Genomic DNA, 17,660 nt, shown 5'->3' with positions numbered 1-17,660 from the left:
AAAGTCTGTAATAATGGCAATTTTGGTCACATTTTGGCTTTAAAAAGTAGTTCTTCAACATGAGGCACATTCCAAATGACATTTTGAATCAATTTTTCTACAGTCCAAAAAATCAATTTTCTGATGAAAAACGATGACCCGGGACCTGTCGAAATTTCTCCAGATGGTCAGAAATGGAAATTTTTTAATGTTAAATTTTTTGACTGCAAATGACTATTCCATGTAAAGTATCACTTTTGGAACAAAAACAAGTGTGTTTAGAGTCACTTTAATGCCTTAAATTGGTCGAAATAGAAGCTTCTGAATAGGAGAAAAAGTCTGTAATAATGGCAATTTTGGTCACGTTGGGGCTTTAAAAAGTAGTTATTCAACATGAGGCACATTCCAAATGACATTTTGAATCATTTTTTCTACAGTCCAAAAAATCAATTTTCTGATGAAAAACGATGACCCGTGACCTGTCGAAATTTCTCAGGATGGTCAGAAATGGACATTTTTTAATGTTTAATTTTTTGACTGCAAATGACTATTCCATGTAAATTATCACTTTTGGAACAAAAACAAGTGTGTTTAGAGTCACTTTAATGCCTGAAATTGGTCGAAATAGAAGCTTCTGAATAGGAGAAAATGTCTGTAATAAGGCAATTTTGGTCACATTGAGGCTTTAAAAAGTAGTTATTCAACATGAGGCACAATCCAAATGACATTTTGAATCAATTTTTCTATAGTCCAAAAAATCAATTTTCTGTTGAAAAACGATGACCCGGGACCTGTCGAAATTTCTCCAGATGGTCAGAAATGGAAAATTTTTTATGTTTAAATTTTTTGACTGCAAATGACTATTCCATGTAAAGTATCACTTTTGGAACAAAAACAAGTGTGTTTAGAGTCACTTTAATGCCTTAAATTGGTTGAAATAGAAGCTTCTGAATAGGAGAAAAAGTCTGTAATAATGGCAATTTTGGTCACATTGGGGCTTTAAAAAGTAGTTCTTCAACATGAGGCACATTCCAAATGACATTTTAAATCAATTTTTCTACAGTCCAAAAAATCAATTTTCTGATGAAAAACGATGACCCGGGACCTGTCGAAAATCCTCCAGATGGTCAGAAATGGAAATTTTTTTATGTTTAATTTTTTGACTGCAAATGACTATTCCATGTAAATTATCACTTTTGGAACAAAAACAAGTGTGTTTAGAGTCACTTTAATGCCTTAAATTGGTCGAAATAGAAGCTTCTGAATAGGAGAAAAAGTCTGTAATAATGGCAATTTTGGTCACATTGGGGCTTTAAAAAGTAGTTCTTCAACATGAGGCACATTCCAAATGACATTTTGAATCAATTTTTCTACAGTCCAAAAAATCAATTTTCTGATGAAAAACGATGACCCGGGACCTGTCGACATTTCTCCAGATGGTCAGAAATGGAATTTTTTTATGTTTTAGTTTTTTGACTGCAAATGACTATTCCATGTAAAGTATCACTTTTGGAACAAAAACAAGTGTGTTTAGAGTCACTTTTATTCCTTAAATTGGTTGAAATAGAAGCTTCTGAATAGGAGAAAAAGTCTGTAATAATGGCAATTTTGGTCACATTGGGGCTTTAAAAAGTAGTTCTTCAACATGAGGCACATTCCAAATGACATTTTGAATCAATTTTTCTACAGTCCAAAAAAATCAATTTTCTGATGAAAAACGATGACCCGTGACCTGTCGAAATTTCTCCAGATGGTCAGAAATGGGAATTTTTTTATGTTTAATTTTTTGACTACAAATGACTATTCCATGTAAATTATCACTTTTGGAACAAAAACAAGTGTGTTTAGAGTCACTTTAATGCCTTAAATTGGTCGAAATAGAAGCTTCTGAATAGGAGAAAAAGTCTGTAATAATGGCAATTTTGGTCACATTGGGGCTTTAAAAAGTAGTTCTTCAACATGAGGCACATTCCAAATGACATTTTGAATCAATTTTTCTACAGTCTAAAAAATCAATTTTCTGATGAAAAACGATGACCCGGGACCTGTCGACATTTCTCCAGATGGTCAGAAATTGATTTTTTTTTATGTTTAAGTTTTTTGACTGCAAATGACTATTCCATGTAAAGTATCACTTTTGGAACAAAAACAAGTGTGTTTAGAGTCACTTTAATGCCTTAAATTGGTTGAAATAGAAGCTTCTGAATAGGAGAAAAAGTCTGTAATAATGGCAATTTTGGTCACATTGGGGCTTTAAAAAGTAGTTCTTCAACATGAGGCACATTCCAAATGACATTTTGAATCAATTTTTCTACAGTCCAATAAATCAATTTTCTGATGAAAAACGATGACCCGTGACCTGTCGAAATTTCTCCAGATGGTCAGAAATGGAAAAATTTTTATGTTTAATTTTTTGACTGCAAATGACTATTCCATGTAAATTATCACTTTTGGAACAAAAACAAGTGTGTTTAGAGTCACTTTAATGCCTGAAATTGGTCGAAATAGAAGCTTCTGAATAGGAGAAAATGTCTTAATAAGGCAATTTTGGTCACATTGAGACTTTAAAAAGTAGTTATTCAACATGAGGCACAATCCAAATGACATTTTGAATCAATTTTTCTACAGTCCAAAAAATCAATTTTCTGATGAAAAACGATGACCCGGGACCTGTCGACATTTCTCCAGATGGTCAGAAATGGAATTTTTTTTATGTTTAAGTTTTTTGACTGCAAATGACTATTCCATGTAAAGTATCACTGTTGGAACAAAAACAAGTGTGTTTAGAGTCACTTTAATGCCTTAAATTGGTCGAAATAGAAGCTTCTGAATAGGAGAAAAAGTCTGTAATAATGGCAATTTTGGTCACATTGGGGCTTTAAAAAGTAGTTCTTCAACATGAGGCACATTCCAAATGACATTTTGAATCAATTTTTCTACAGTCCAATAAATCAATTTTCTGATGAAAAACGATGACCCGTGACCTGTCGAAATTTCTCCAGATGGTCAGAAATGGAAAAATTTTTATGTTTAATTTTTTGACTGCAAATGACTATTCCATGTAAATTATCACTTTTGGAACAAAAACAAGTGTGTTTAGAGTCACTTTAATGCCTGAAATTGGTCGAAATAGAAGCTTCTGAATAGGAGAAAATGTCTTAATAAGGCAATTTTGGTCACATTGAGACTTTAAAAAGTAGTTATTCAACATGAGGCACAATCCAAATGACATTTTGAATCAATTTTTCTACAGTCCAAAAAATCAATTTTCTGATGAAAAACGATGACCCGGGACCTGTCGACATTTCTCCAGATGGTCAGAAATGGAATTTTTTTTATGTTTAAGTTTTTTGACTGCAAATGACTATTCCATGTAAAGTATCACTGTTGGAACAAAAACAAGTGTGTTTAGAGTCACTTTAATGCCTTAAATTGGTCGAAATAGAAGCTTCTGAATAGGAGAAAAAGTCTGTAATAATGGCAATTTTGGTCACATTGGGGCTTTAAAAAGTAGTTCTTCAACATGAGGCACATTCCAAATGACATTTTGAATCAATTTTTCTACAGTCCAATAAATCAATTTTCTGATAAAAAACGATGACCCGGGACCTGTCGAAATTTCTCCAGATGGTCAGAAATTGAAATTTTTTTATGCTTAATTTTTTGACTGCAAATGACTATTCCATGTAAAGTATCACTTTTGGAACAAAAACAAGTGTGTTTAGAGTCACTTTAATGCCTTAAATTGGTCGAAATAGAAGCTTCTGAATAGGAGAAAAAGTCTGTAATAATGGCAATTTTGGTCACGTTGGTGCTTTAAAAAGTAGTTATTCAACATTAGGCACATTCCAAAAGACATGTTGAATCAATTTTTCTACAGTCCAAAAAAATCAATTTTTTGATGAAAAACGATGACCCGGGACCTGTCGAAATTTCTCCAGATGGTCAGAAATGGAAATTTTTTTATGTTTAATTTTTTGACTGCAAATGACTATTCCATGTAAAGTATCACTTTTGGAACAAAAACAAGTGTGTTTCGAGTCACTTTAATGCCTTAAATTGGTCGAAATAGAAGCTTCTGAATAGGAGAAAAAGTCTGTAATAATGGCAATTTTGGTCACATTGGGGCTTTAAAAAGTAGTTCTTCAACATGAGGCACATTCCAAATGACATTTTGAATCAATTTTTCTACAGTCCAAAAAAATCAATTTTCTGATGAAAAACGATGACCCGTGACCTGTCGAAATTTCTCCAGATGGTCAGAAATGGAAATTTTTTTATGTTTAATTTTTTGACTGCAAATGACTATTCCATGTAAATTATCACGTTTGGAACAAAAACAAGTGTGTTTAGAGTCACTTTAATGCCTTAAATTGGTCGAAATAGAAGCTTCTGAATAGGAGAAAAAGTCTGTAATAATGGCAATTTTGGTCACATTGGGGCTTTAAAAAGTAGTTCTTCAACATGAGGCACATTCCAAATGACATTTTGAATCAATTTTTCTACAGTCCAAAAAATCAATTTTCTGATGAAAAACGATGACCCCGGGACCTGTCGAAATGTCTCCAGATGGTCAGAAATGGAAATTTTTTAAAGTTTAATTTTTTGACTGCAAATGACTATTCCATGTAAATTATCACTTTTGGAACAAAAACAAGTGTGTTTAGACTCACTTTATAGCCTGAAATTGTCGAAATAGAAGCTTCTGAATAGGAGAAAAAGTCTGTAATAATGGTAATTTTGGTCACATTGAGGCTTTAAAAAGTAGTTATTCAACATGAGGCACATTCCAAAAGACATGTTAAATCAATTTTTCTACAATCCAAAAAATCAATTTTTTGATGAAAAATGATGACCCGGGACCTGTCGAAATTTCTCCAGATGGTCAGAAATTGAATTTTTTTATGTTTAAGTTTTTTGACTGCAAATGACTATTCCATGTAAAGTATCACTTTTGGAACAAAAACAAGTGTGTTTAGAGTCACTTTAATGCCTTAAATTGGTTGAAATAGAAGCTTCTGAATAGGAGAAAAAGTCTGTAATAATGGCAATTTTGGTCACATTGGGGCTTTAAAAAGTAGTTCTTCAACATGAGGCACATTCCAAATGACATTTTGAATCAATTTTTCTACAGTCCAAAAAAATCAATTTTCTGATGAAAAACGATGACCCGACCTGTCGAAATTTCTCCAGATGGTCAGAAATGGAAATTTTTTTATGTTTAATTTTTTGACTGCAAATGACTATTCCATGTAAAGTATCACTTTTGGAACAAAAACAAGTGTGTTTAGAGTCACTTTAATGCCTTAAATTGGTCGAAATAGAAGCTTCTGAATAGGAGAAAAAGTCTGTAATAATGGCAATTTTGGTCACATTGGGGCTTTAAAAAGTAGTTCTTCAACATGAGGCACATTCCAAATGACATTTTGAATCAATTTTTCTACAGTCCAATAAATCAATTTTCTGTTGAAAAACGATGACCCGTGACCTGTCGAAATTTCTCCAGATGGTCAGAAATGGAAATTTTTTTATGTTTAATTTTTTGACTGCAAATGACTATTCCATGTAAATTATCACTTTTGGAACAAAAACAAGTGTGTTTAGAGTCACTGTAATGCCTTAAATTGGTCGAAATAGAAGCTTCTGAATAGGAGAAATAGTCTGTAATAATGGCAATTTTGGTCACATTGGGGCTTTAAAAAGTAGTTATTCAACATGAGGCACAATCCAAATGACATTTTGAATCAATTTTTCTACAGTCCAGAAAATCAATTTTCTGATGAAAAACGATGACCCGGGACCTGTCGACATTTCTCCAGATGGTCAGAAATGGAAAAAATTTTATGTTCAAGTTTTTTGACTGCAAATGACTATTCCATGTAAGGTATCACTTTTGGAACAAAAACAAGTGTGTTTAGAGTCACTTTAATGCCTTAAATTGGTTGAAATAGAAGCTTCTGAATAGGAGAAAAAGTCTGTAATAATGGCAATTTTGGTCACATTGGGGCTTTAAAAAGTAGTTCTTCAACATGAGGCACATTCCAAATGACATTTTGAATCAATTTTTCTACAGTCCAAAAAAATCAATTTTCTGATGAAAAACGATGACCCGTGACCTGTCGAAATTTCTCCAGATGGTCAAAAATGGAAAAAATTTTATGTGTAATTTTTTGACTGCAAATGACTATTCCATATAAATTATCACTTTTGGAACAAAAACAAGTGTGTTTAGAGTCACTTTAATGCCTGAAATTGGTCGAAATAGAAGCTTCTGAATTGGAGAAAATGTCTGTAATAAGGCAATTTTGGTCACATTGAGGCTTTAAAAAGTAGATATTCAACATGAGGCACAATCCAAATGACATTTTGAATCCATTTTTCTACAGTCCAAAAAATCAATTTTCTGATGAAAAACGATGACCCGGGACCTGTCGACATTTCTCCAGATGGTCAGAAATGGAAATTTTTTTATGTTTAAATTTTTTGACTGCAAATGACTATTCCATGTAAAGTATCACTTTTGGAACAAAAACAAGTGTGTTTAGAGTCACTTTAATGCCTTAAATTGGTTGAAATAGAAGCTTCTGAATAGGAGAAAAAGTCTGTAATAATGGCAATTTTGGTCACATTGGGGCTTTAAAAAGTAGTTCTTCAACATGAGGCACATTCCAAATGACATTTTGAATCAATTTTTCTACAGTCCAAAAAAATCAATTTTCTGATGAAAAACGATGACCCGTGACCTGTTGAAATTTCTCCAGATGGTCAGAAATGGAAAACTTTTTATGTTTAATTTTTTGACTGCAAATGACTATTCCATGTAAATTATCACTTTTGGAACAAAAACAAGTGTGTTTAGAGTCACTTTAATGCCTTAAATTGGTCGAAATAGAAGCTTCTGAATAGGAGAAAAAGTCTGTAATAATGGCAATTTTGGTCACATTGGGGCTTTAAAAAGTAGTTCTTCAACATGAGGCACATTCCAAATGACATTTTGAATCAATTTTTCTACAGTCCAAAAAATCAATTTTCTGATGAAAAACGATGACCCGGGACCTGTCGACATTTCTCCAGATGGTCAGAAATGGAAATTTTTTTATGTTTAAGTTTTTTGACTGCAAATGACTATTCCATGTAAAGTATCACTTTTGGAACAAAAACAAGTGTGTTTAGAGTCACTTTAATGCCTTAAATTGGTTGAAATAGAAGCTTCTGAATAGGAGAAAAAGTCTGTAATAATGGCAATTTTGGTCACATTGGGGTTTTAAAAAGTAGTTCTTCAACATGAGGCACATTCCAAATGACATTTTGAATCAATTTTTCTACAGTCCAAAAAAATCAATTTTCTGATGAAAAACGATGACCCGTGACCTGTCGAAATTTCTCCAGATGGTCAGAAATGGGAATTTTTTTATGTTTAATTTTTTGACTACAAATGACTATTCCATGTAAATTATCACTTTTGGAACAAAAACAAGTGTGTTTAGAGTCACTTTAATGCCTTAAATTGGTCGAAATAGAAGCTTCTGAATAGGAGAAAAAGTCTGTAATAATGGCAATTTTGGTCACATTGGGGCTTTAAAAAGTAGTTCTTCAACATGAGGCACATTCCAAATGACATTTTGAATCAATTTTTCTACAGTCCAAAAAATCAATTTTCTGATGAAAAACGATGACCCGGGACCTGTCGACATTTCTCCAGATGGTCAGAAATTGATTTTTTTTTATGTTTAAGTTTTTTGACTGCAAATGACTATTCCATGTAAAGTATCACTTTTGGAACAAAAACAAGTGTGTTTAGAGTCACTTTAATGCCTTAAATTGGTTGAAATAGAAGCTTCTGAATAGGAGAAAAAGTCTGTAATAATGGCAATTTTGGTCACATTGGGGCTTTAAAAAGTAGTTCTTCAACATGAGGCACATTCCAAATGACATTTTGAATCAATTTTTCTACAGTCCAATAAATCAATTTTCTGATGAAAAACGATGACCCGTGACCTGTCGAAATTTCTCCAGATGGTCAGAAATGGAAAAATTTTTATGTTTAATTTTTTGACTGCAAATGACTATTCCATGTAAATTATCACTTTTGGAACAAAAACAAGTGTGTTTGGAGTCACTTTAATGCCTGAAATTGGTCGAAATAGAAGCTTCTGAATAGGAGAAAATGTCTGTAATAAGGCAATTTTGGTCACATTGAGACTTTAAAAAGTAGTTATTTAACATGAGGCACAATCCAAATGACATTTTGAATCAATTTTTCTACAGTCCAAAAAATCAATTTTCTGATGAAAAACGATGACCCGGGACCTGTCGACATTTCTCCAGATGGTCAGAAATGGAATTTTTTTTATGTTTAAGTTTTTTGACTGCAAATGACTATTCCATGTAAAGTATCACTGTTGGAACAAAAACAAGTGTGTTTAGAGTCACTTTAATGCCTTAAATTGGTCGAAATAGAAGCTTCTGAATAGGAGAAAAAGTCTGTAATAATGGCAATTTTTATCACATTGGGGCTTTAAAAAGTAGTTCTTCAACATGAGGCACATTCCAAATGACATTTTGAATCACTTTTTCTACAGTCCAATAAATCAATTTTCTGATAAAAAACGATGACCCGGGACCTGTCGAAATTTCTCCAGATGGTCAGAAATTGAATTTTTTTATGCTTAATTTTTTGACTGCAAATGACTATTCCATGTAAAGTATCACTTTTGGAACAAAAACAAGTGTGTTTAGAGTCACTTTAATGCCTTAAATTGGTCGAAATAGAAGCTTCTGAATAGGAGAAAAAGTCTGTAATAATGGCAATTTTGGTCACGTTGGTGCTTTAAAAAGTAGTTATTCAACATTAGGCACATTCCAAAAGACATGTTGAATCAATTTTTCTACAGTCCAAAAAATCAATTTTTTGATGAAAAACGATGACCCAGGACCTGTCGAAATTTCTCCAGATGGTCAGAAATGGAAATTTTTTTATGTTTAATTTTTTGACTGCAAATGACTATTCCATGTAAAGTATCACTTTTGGAACAAAAACAAGTGTGTTTCGAGTCACTTTAATGCCTTAAATTGGTCGAAATAGAAGCTTCTGAATAGGAGAAAAAGTCTGTAATAATGGCAATTTTGGTCACATTGGGGCTTTAAAAAGTAGTTCTTCAACATGAGGCACATTCCAAATGACATTTTGAATCCATTTTTCTACAGTCCAAAAAATCAATTTTCTGATGAAAAACGATGACCCGGGACCTGTCGACATTTCTCCAGATGGTCAGAAATGGAATTTTTTTTATGTTTAAATTTTTTGACTGCAAATGACTATTCCATGTAAAGTATCACTTTTGGAACAAAAACAAGTGTGTTTAGTGTCACTTTAATGCCTTAAATTGGTTGAAATAGAAGCTTCTGAATAGGAGAAAAAGTCTGTAATAATGGCAATTTTGGTCACATTGGGGCTTTAAAAAGTAGTTCTTCAACATGAGGCACATTCCAAATGACATTTTGAATCAATTTTTCTACAGTCCAAAAAAATCAATTTTCTGATGAAAAACGATGACCCGTGACCTGTCGAAATTTCTCCAGATGGTCAGAAATGGAAATTTTTTTATGTTTAATTTTTTGACTGCAAATGACTATTCCATGTAAATTATCACTTTTGGAACAAAAACAAGTGTGTTTAGAGTCACTTTAATGCCTGAAATTGGTCGAAATAGAAGCTTCTGAATAGGAGAAAATGTCTGTAATAAGGCAATTTTGGTCACATTGAGGCTTTAAAAAGTAGTTATTCAACATGAGGCACAATCCAAATGACATTTTAAATCAATTTTTCTACAGTCCAAAAAAATCAATTTTCTGATGAAAAACGATGACCCGTGACCTGTCGAAATTTCTTCAGATGGTCAGAAATGGGAATTTTTTTATGTTTAATTTTTTGACTACAAATGACTATTCCATGTAAATTATCACTTTTGGAACAAAAACAAGTGTGTTTAGAGTCACTTTAATGCCTTAAATTGGTCGAAATAGAAGCTTCTGAATAGGAGAAAAAGTCTGTAATAATGGCAATTTTGGTCACATTGGGGCTTTAAAAAGAAGTTCTTTAACATGAGGCACATTCCAAATGACATTTTGAATCAATTTTTCTACAGTCCAAAAAATCAATTTTCTGATGAAAAACGATGACCCGGGACCTGTCGACATTTCTCCAGATGGTCAGAAATTGATTTTTTTTTATGTTTAAGTTTTTTGACTGCAAATGACTATTCCATGTAAAGTATCACTTTTGGAACAAAAACAAGTGTGTTTAGAGTCACTTTAATGCCTTAAATTGGTTGAAATAGAAGCTTCTGAATAGGAGAAAAAGTCTGTAATAATGGCAATTTTGGTCACATTGGGGCTTTAAAAAGTAGTTCTTCAACATGAGGCACATTCCAAATGACATTTTGAATCAATTTTTCTACAGTCCAATAAATCAATTTTCTGATGAAAAACGATGAACCGTGACCTGTCGAAATTTCTCCAGATGGTCAGAAATGGAAAAATTTTTATGTTTAATTTTTTGACTGCAAATGACTATTCCATGTAAATTATCACTTTTGGAACAAAAACAAGTGTGTTTAGAGTCACTTTAATGCCTGAAATTGGTCGAAATAGAAGCTTCTGAATAGGAGAAAATGTCTGTAATAAGGCAATTTTGGTCACATTGAGACTTTAAAAAGTAGTTATTCAACATGAGGCACAATCCAAATGACATTTTGAATCAATTTTTCAACAGTCCAAAAAATCAATTTTCTGATGAAAAACGATGACCCGGGACCTGTCGACATTTCTCCAGATGGTCAGAAATGGAATTTTTTTTATGTTTAAGTTTTTTGACTGCAAATGACTATTCCATGTAAAGTATCACTGTTGGAACAAAAACAAGTGTGTTTAGAGTCACTTTAATGCCTTAAATTGGTCGAAATAGAAGCTTCTGAATAGGAGAAAAAGTCTGTAATAATGGCAATTTTGGTCACATTGGGGCTTTAAAAAGTAGTTCTTCAACATGAGGCACATTCCAAATGACATTTTGAATCACTTTTTCTACAGTCCAATAAATCAATTTTCTGATAAAAAACGATGACCCGGGACCTGTCGAAATTTCTCCAGATGGTCAGAAATTGAAATTTTTTTATGCTTAATTTTTTGACTGCAAATGACTATTCCATGTAAAGTATCACTTTTGGAACAAAAACAAGTGTGTTTAGAGTCACTTTAATGCCTTAAATTGGTCGAAATAGAAGCTTCTGAATAGGAGAAAAAGTCTGTAATAATGGCAATTTTGGTCACATTGGGGCTTTAAAAAGTAGTTCTTCAACATGAGGCACATTCCAAATGACATTTTGAATCAATTTTTCTACAGTCCAATAAATCAATTTTCTGATGAAAAACGATGACCCGTGACCTGTCGAAATTTCTCCAGATGGTCAGAAATGGAAATTTTTTTATGTTTAATTTTTTGACTGCAAATGACTATTCCATGTAAATTATCACTTTTGGAACAAAAACAAGTGTGTTTAGAGTCACTTTAATGCCTGAAATTGGTCGAAATAGAAGCTTCTGAATAGGAGAAAAAGTCTGTAATAATGGCAATTTTGGTCACGTTGGGGCTTTAAAAAGTAGTTATTCAACATGAGGCACAATCCAAATGACATTTTGAATCAATTTTTCTACAGTCCAAAAAAATCAATTTTCTGATGAAAAACGATGACCCGGGACCTATCGACATTTCTCCAGATTGTCAGAAATGGAAATTTTTTTATGTTTAAGTTTTTTGACTGCAAATGACTATTCCATGTAAAGTATCACTTTTGGAACAAAAACAAGTGTGTTTAGAGTCACTTTAATGCCTTAAATTGGTTGAAATAGAAGCTTCTGAATAGGAGAAAAAGTCTGTAATAATGGCAATTTTGGTCACATTGGGGCTTTAAAAAGTAGTTCTTCAACATGAGGCACATTCCAAATGACATTTTGAATCAATTTTTCTACAGTCCAAAAAAATCAATTTTCTGATGAAAAACGATGACCCGTGACCTGTCGAAATTTCTCCAGATGGTCAAAAATGGAAAAAATTTTATGTGTAATTTTTTGACTGCAAATGACTATTCCATATAAATTATCACTTTTGGAACAAAAACAAGTGTGTTTAGAGTCACTTTAATGCCTGAAATTGGTCGAAATAGAAGCTTCTGAATTGGAGAAAATGTCTGTAATAAGGCAATTTTGGTCACATTGAGGCTTTAAAAAGTAGATATTCAACATGAGGCACAATCCAAATGACATTTTGAATCAATTTTTCTACAGTCAAAAAAATCAATTTTCTGATGAAAAACGATGACCCCGGGACCTGTCGAAATTTCTCCAGATGGTCAGAAATGGAAATTTTTTAAAGTTTAATTTTTTGACTGCAAATGACTATTCCTTGTAAATTATCACTTTTGGAACAAAAACAAGTGTGTTTAGAGTCACTTTAATGCCTTAAATTGGTCGAAATAGAAGCTTCTGAATAGGAGAAAAAGTCTGTAATAATGGCAATTTTGGTCACATTGGGGCTTTAAAAAGTAGTTCTTCAACATGAGGCACATTCCAAATGACATTTTGAATCCATTTTTCTACAGTCCAAAAAATCAATTTTCTGATGAAAAACGATGACCCGGGACCTGTCGACATTTCTCCAGATGGTCAGAAATGGAAATTTTTTTATGTTTAAATTTTTTGACTGCAAATGACTATTCCATGTAAAGTATCACTTTTGGAACAAAAACAAGTGTGTTTAGAGTCACTTTAATGCCTTAAATTGGTTGAAATAGAAGCTTCTGAATAGGAGAAAAAGTCTGTAATAATGGCAATTTTGGTCACATTGGGGCTTTAAAAAGTAGTTCTTCAACATGAGGCACATTCCAAATGACATTTTGAATCAATTTTTCTACAGTCCAAAAAAATCAATTTTCTGATGAAAAACGATGACCCGTGACCTGTTGAAATTTCTCCAGATGGTCAGAAATGGAAAACTTTTTATGTTTAATTTTTTGACTGCAAATGACTATTCCATGTAAATTATCACTTTTGGAACAAAAACAAGTGTGTTTAGAGTCACTTTAATGCCTTAAATTGGTCGAAATAGAAGCTTCTGAATAGGAGAAAAAGTCTGTAATAATGGCAATTTTGGTCACATTGGGGCTTTAAAAAGTAGTTCTTCAACATGAGGCACATTCCAAATTTCATTTTGAATCAATTTTTCTACAGTCCAAAAAATTAATTTTCTGATGAAAAACGATGACCCGGGACCTGTCGAAATTTCTCCAGATGGTCAGAAATGGAAATTTTTTTATGTTTAATTTTTTGACTGCAAATGACTATTCCATGTAAAGTATCACTTTTGGAACAACAACTAGTGTGTTTAGAGTCACTTTAATGCCTTAAATTGGTTGAAATAGAAGCTTCTGAATAGGAGAAAAAGTCTGTAATAATGGCAATTTTGGTCACATTGGGGTTTTAAAAAGTAGTTCTTCAACATGAGGCACATTCCAAATGACATTTTGAATCAATTTTTCTACAGTCCAAAAAAATCAATTTTCTGATGAAAAACGATGACCCGTGACCTGTCGAAATTTCTCCAGATGGTCAGAAATGGGAATTTTTTTATGTTTAATTTTTTGACTACAAATGACTATTCCATGTAAATTATCACTTTTGGAACAAAAACAAGTGTGTTTAGAGTCACTTTAATGCCTTAAATTGGTCGAAATAGAAGCTTCTGAATAGGAGAAAAAGTCTGTAATAATGGCAATTTTGGTCACATTGGGGCTTTAAAAAGTAGTTCTTCAACATGAGGCACATTCCAAATGACATTTTGAATCAATTTTTCTACAGTCCAAAAAATCAATTTTCTGATGAAAAACGATGACCCGGGACCTGTCGACATTTCTCCAGATGGTCAGAAATTGATTTTTTTTTATGTTTAAGTTTTTTGACTGCAAATGACTATTCCATGTAAAGTATCACTTTTGGAACAAAAACAAGTGTGTTTAGAGTCACTTTAATGCCTTAAATTGGTTGAAATAGAAGCTTCTGAATAGGAGAAAAAGTCTGTAATAATGGCAATTTTGGTCACATTGGGGCTTTAAAAAGTAGTTCTTCAACATGAGGCACATTCCAAATGACATTTTGAATCAATTTTTCTACAGTCCAATAAATCAATTTTCTGATGAAAAACGATGACCCGTGACCTGTCGAAATTTCTCCAGATGGTCAGAAATGGAAAAATTTTTATGTTTAATTTTTTGACTGCAAATGACTATTCCATGTAAATTATCACTTTTGGAACAAAAACAAGTGTGTTTGGAGTCACTTTAATGCCTGAAATTGGTCGAAATAGAAGCTTCTGAATAGGAGAAAATGTCTGTAATAAGGCAATTTTGGTCACATTGAGACTTTAAAAAGTAGTTATTCAACATGAGGCACAATCCAAATGACATTTTGAATCAATTTTTCTACAGTCCAAAAAATCAATTTTCTGATGAAAAACGATGACCCGGGACCTGTCGACATTTCTCCAGATGGTCAGAAATGGAATTTTTTTTATGTTTAAGTTTTTTGACTGCAAATGACTATTCCATGTAAAGTATCACTGTTGGAACAAAAACAAGTGTGTTTAGAGTCACTTTAATGCCTTAAATTGGTCGAAATAGAAGCTTCTGAATAGGAGAAAAAGTCTGTAATAATGGCAATTTTGGTCACATTGGGGCTTTAAAAAGTAGTTCTTCAACATGAGGCACATTCCAAATGACATTTTGAATCACTTTTTCTACAGTCCAATAAATCAATTTTCTGATAAAAAACGATGACCCGGGACCTGTCGAAATTTCTCCAGATGGTCAGAAATTGAATTTTTTTTATGCTTAATTTTTTGACTGCAAATGACTATTCCATGTAAAGTATCACTTTTGGAACAAAAACAAGTGTGTTTAGAGTCACTTTAATGCCTTAAATTGGTCGAAATAGAAGCTTCTGAATAGGAGAAAAAGTCTGTAATAATGGCAATTTTGGTCACGTTGGTGCTTTAAAAAGTAGTTATTCAACATTAGGCACATTCCAAAAGACATGTTGAATCAATTTTTCTACAGTCCAAAAAATCAATTTTTTGATGAAAAACGATGACCCGGGACCTGTCGAAATTTCTCCAGATGGTCAGAAATGGAAATTTTTTTATGTTTAATTTTTTGACTGCAAATGACTATTCCATGTAAAGTATCACTTTTGGAACAAAAACAAGTGTGTTTCGAGTCACTTTAATGCCTTAAATTGGTCGAAATAGAAGCTTCTGAATAGGAGAAAAAGTCTGTAATAATGGCAATTTTGGTCACATTAGGGCTTTAAAAAGTAGTTCTTCAACATGAGGCACATTCCAAATGACATTTTGAATCCATTTTTCTACAGTCCAAAAAATCAATTTTCTGATGAAAAACGATGACCCGGGACCTGTCGACATTTCTCCAGATGGTCAGAAAACGAATTTTTTTTATGTTTAAATTTTTTGACTGCAAATGACTATTCCATGTAAAGTATCACTTTTGGAACAAAAACAAGTGTGTTTAGAGTCACTTTAATGCCTTAAATTGGTTGAAATAGAAGCTTCTGAATAGGAGAAAAAGTCTGTAATAATGGCAATTTTGGTCACATTGGGGCTTTAAAAAGTAGTTCTTCAACATGAGGCACATTCCAAATGACATTTTGAATCAATTTTTCTACTGTCCAAAAAAATCAATTTTCTGATGAAAAACGATGACCCGTGACCTGTCGAAATTTCTCCAGATGGTCAGAAATGGAAATTTTTTTATGTTTAATTTTTTGACTGCAAATGACTATTCCATGTAAATTATCACTTTTGGAACAAAAACAAGTGTGTTTAGAGTCACTTTAATGCCTGAAATTGGTCGAAATAGAAGCTTCTGAATAGGAGAAAATGTCTGTAATAAGGCAATTTTGGTCACATTGAGGCTTTAAAAAGTAGTTATTCAACATGAGGCACAATCCAAATGACATTTTAAATCAATTTTTCTACAGTCAAAAAAATCAATTTTCTGATGAAAAACGATGACCCGGGACCTGTTGAAAATCCTCCAGATGGTCAGAAATGGAAATTTTTTTATGTTTAATTTTTTGACTGCAAATGACTATTCCATGTAAATTATCACTTTTGGAACAAAAACAAGTGTGTTTAGAGTCACTTTAATGCCTGAAATTGGTCGAAATAGAAGCTTCTGAATAGGAGAAAATGTCTGTAATAAGGCAATTTTGGTCACATTGAGGCTTTAAAAAGTAGTTATTCAACATGAGGCACATTCCAAATGACATTTTGAATCAATTTTTCTACAGTCCAAAAAAATCAATTTTCTGATGAAAAACGATGACCCGTGACCTGTCGAAATTTCTTCAGATGGTCAGAAATGGGAATTTTTTTATGTTTAATTTTTTGACTACAAATGACTATTCCATGTAAATTATCACTTTTGGAACAAAAACAAGTGTGTTTAGAGTCACTTTAATGCCTTAAATTGGTCGAAATAGAAGCTTCTGAATAGGAGAAAAAGTCTGTAATAATGGCAATTTTGGTCACATTGGGGCTTTAAAAAGAAGTTCTTTAACATGAGGCACATTCCAAATGACATTTTGAATCAATTTTTCTACAGTCCAAAAAATCAATTTTCTGATGAAAAACGATGACCCGGGACCTGTCGACATTTCTCCAGATGGTCAGAAATTGATTTTTTTTATGTTTAAGTTTTTTGACTGCAAATGACTATTCCATGTAAAGTATCACTTTTGGAACAAAAACAAGTGTGTTTAGAGTCACTTTAATGCCTTAAATTAGTTGAAATAGAAGCTTCTGAATAGGAGAAAAAGTCTGTAATAATGGCAATTTTGGTCACATTGGGGCTTTAAAAAGTAGTTCTTCAACATGAGGCACATTCCAAATGACATTTTGAATCAATTTTTCTACAGTCCAATAAATCAATTTTCTGATGAAAAACGATGAACCGTGACCTGTCGAAATTTCTCCAGATGGTCAGAAATGGAAAAATTTTTATGTTTAATTTTTTGACTGCAAATGACTATTCCATGTAAATTATCACTTTTGGAACAAAAACAAGTGTGTTTAGAGTCACTTTAATGCCTGAAATTGGTCGAAATAGAAGCTTCTGAATAGGAGAAAATGTCTGTAATAAGGCAATTTTGGTCACATTGAGACTTTAAAAAGTAGTTATTCAACATGAGGCACAATCCAAATGACATTTTGAATCAATTTTTCTACAGTCCAAAAAATCAATTTTCTGATGAAAAACGATGACCCGGGACCTGTCGACATTTCTCCAGATGGTCAGAAATGGAATTTTTTTTATGTTTAAGTTTTTTGACTGCAAATGACTATTCCATGTAAAGTATCACTGTTGGAACAAAAACAAGTGTGTTTAGAGTCACTTTAATGCCTTAAATTGGTCGAAATAGAAGCTTCTGAATAGGAGAAAAAGTCTGTAATAATGGCAATTTTGGTCACATTGGGGCTTTAAAAAGTAGTTCTTCAACATGAGGCACATTCCAAATGACATTTTGAATCACTTTTTCTACAGTCCAATAAATCA

This window comes from Triturus cristatus, chromosome 10 (assembly GCF_964204655.1).
Source record: "Triturus cristatus chromosome 10, aTriCri1.1, whole genome shotgun sequence".
NCBI classification, from domain to species: domain Eukaryota; kingdom Metazoa; phylum Chordata; class Amphibia; order Caudata; family Salamandridae; genus Triturus; species Triturus cristatus.
Note: the sequence above shows the minus strand (reverse complement) of the source record.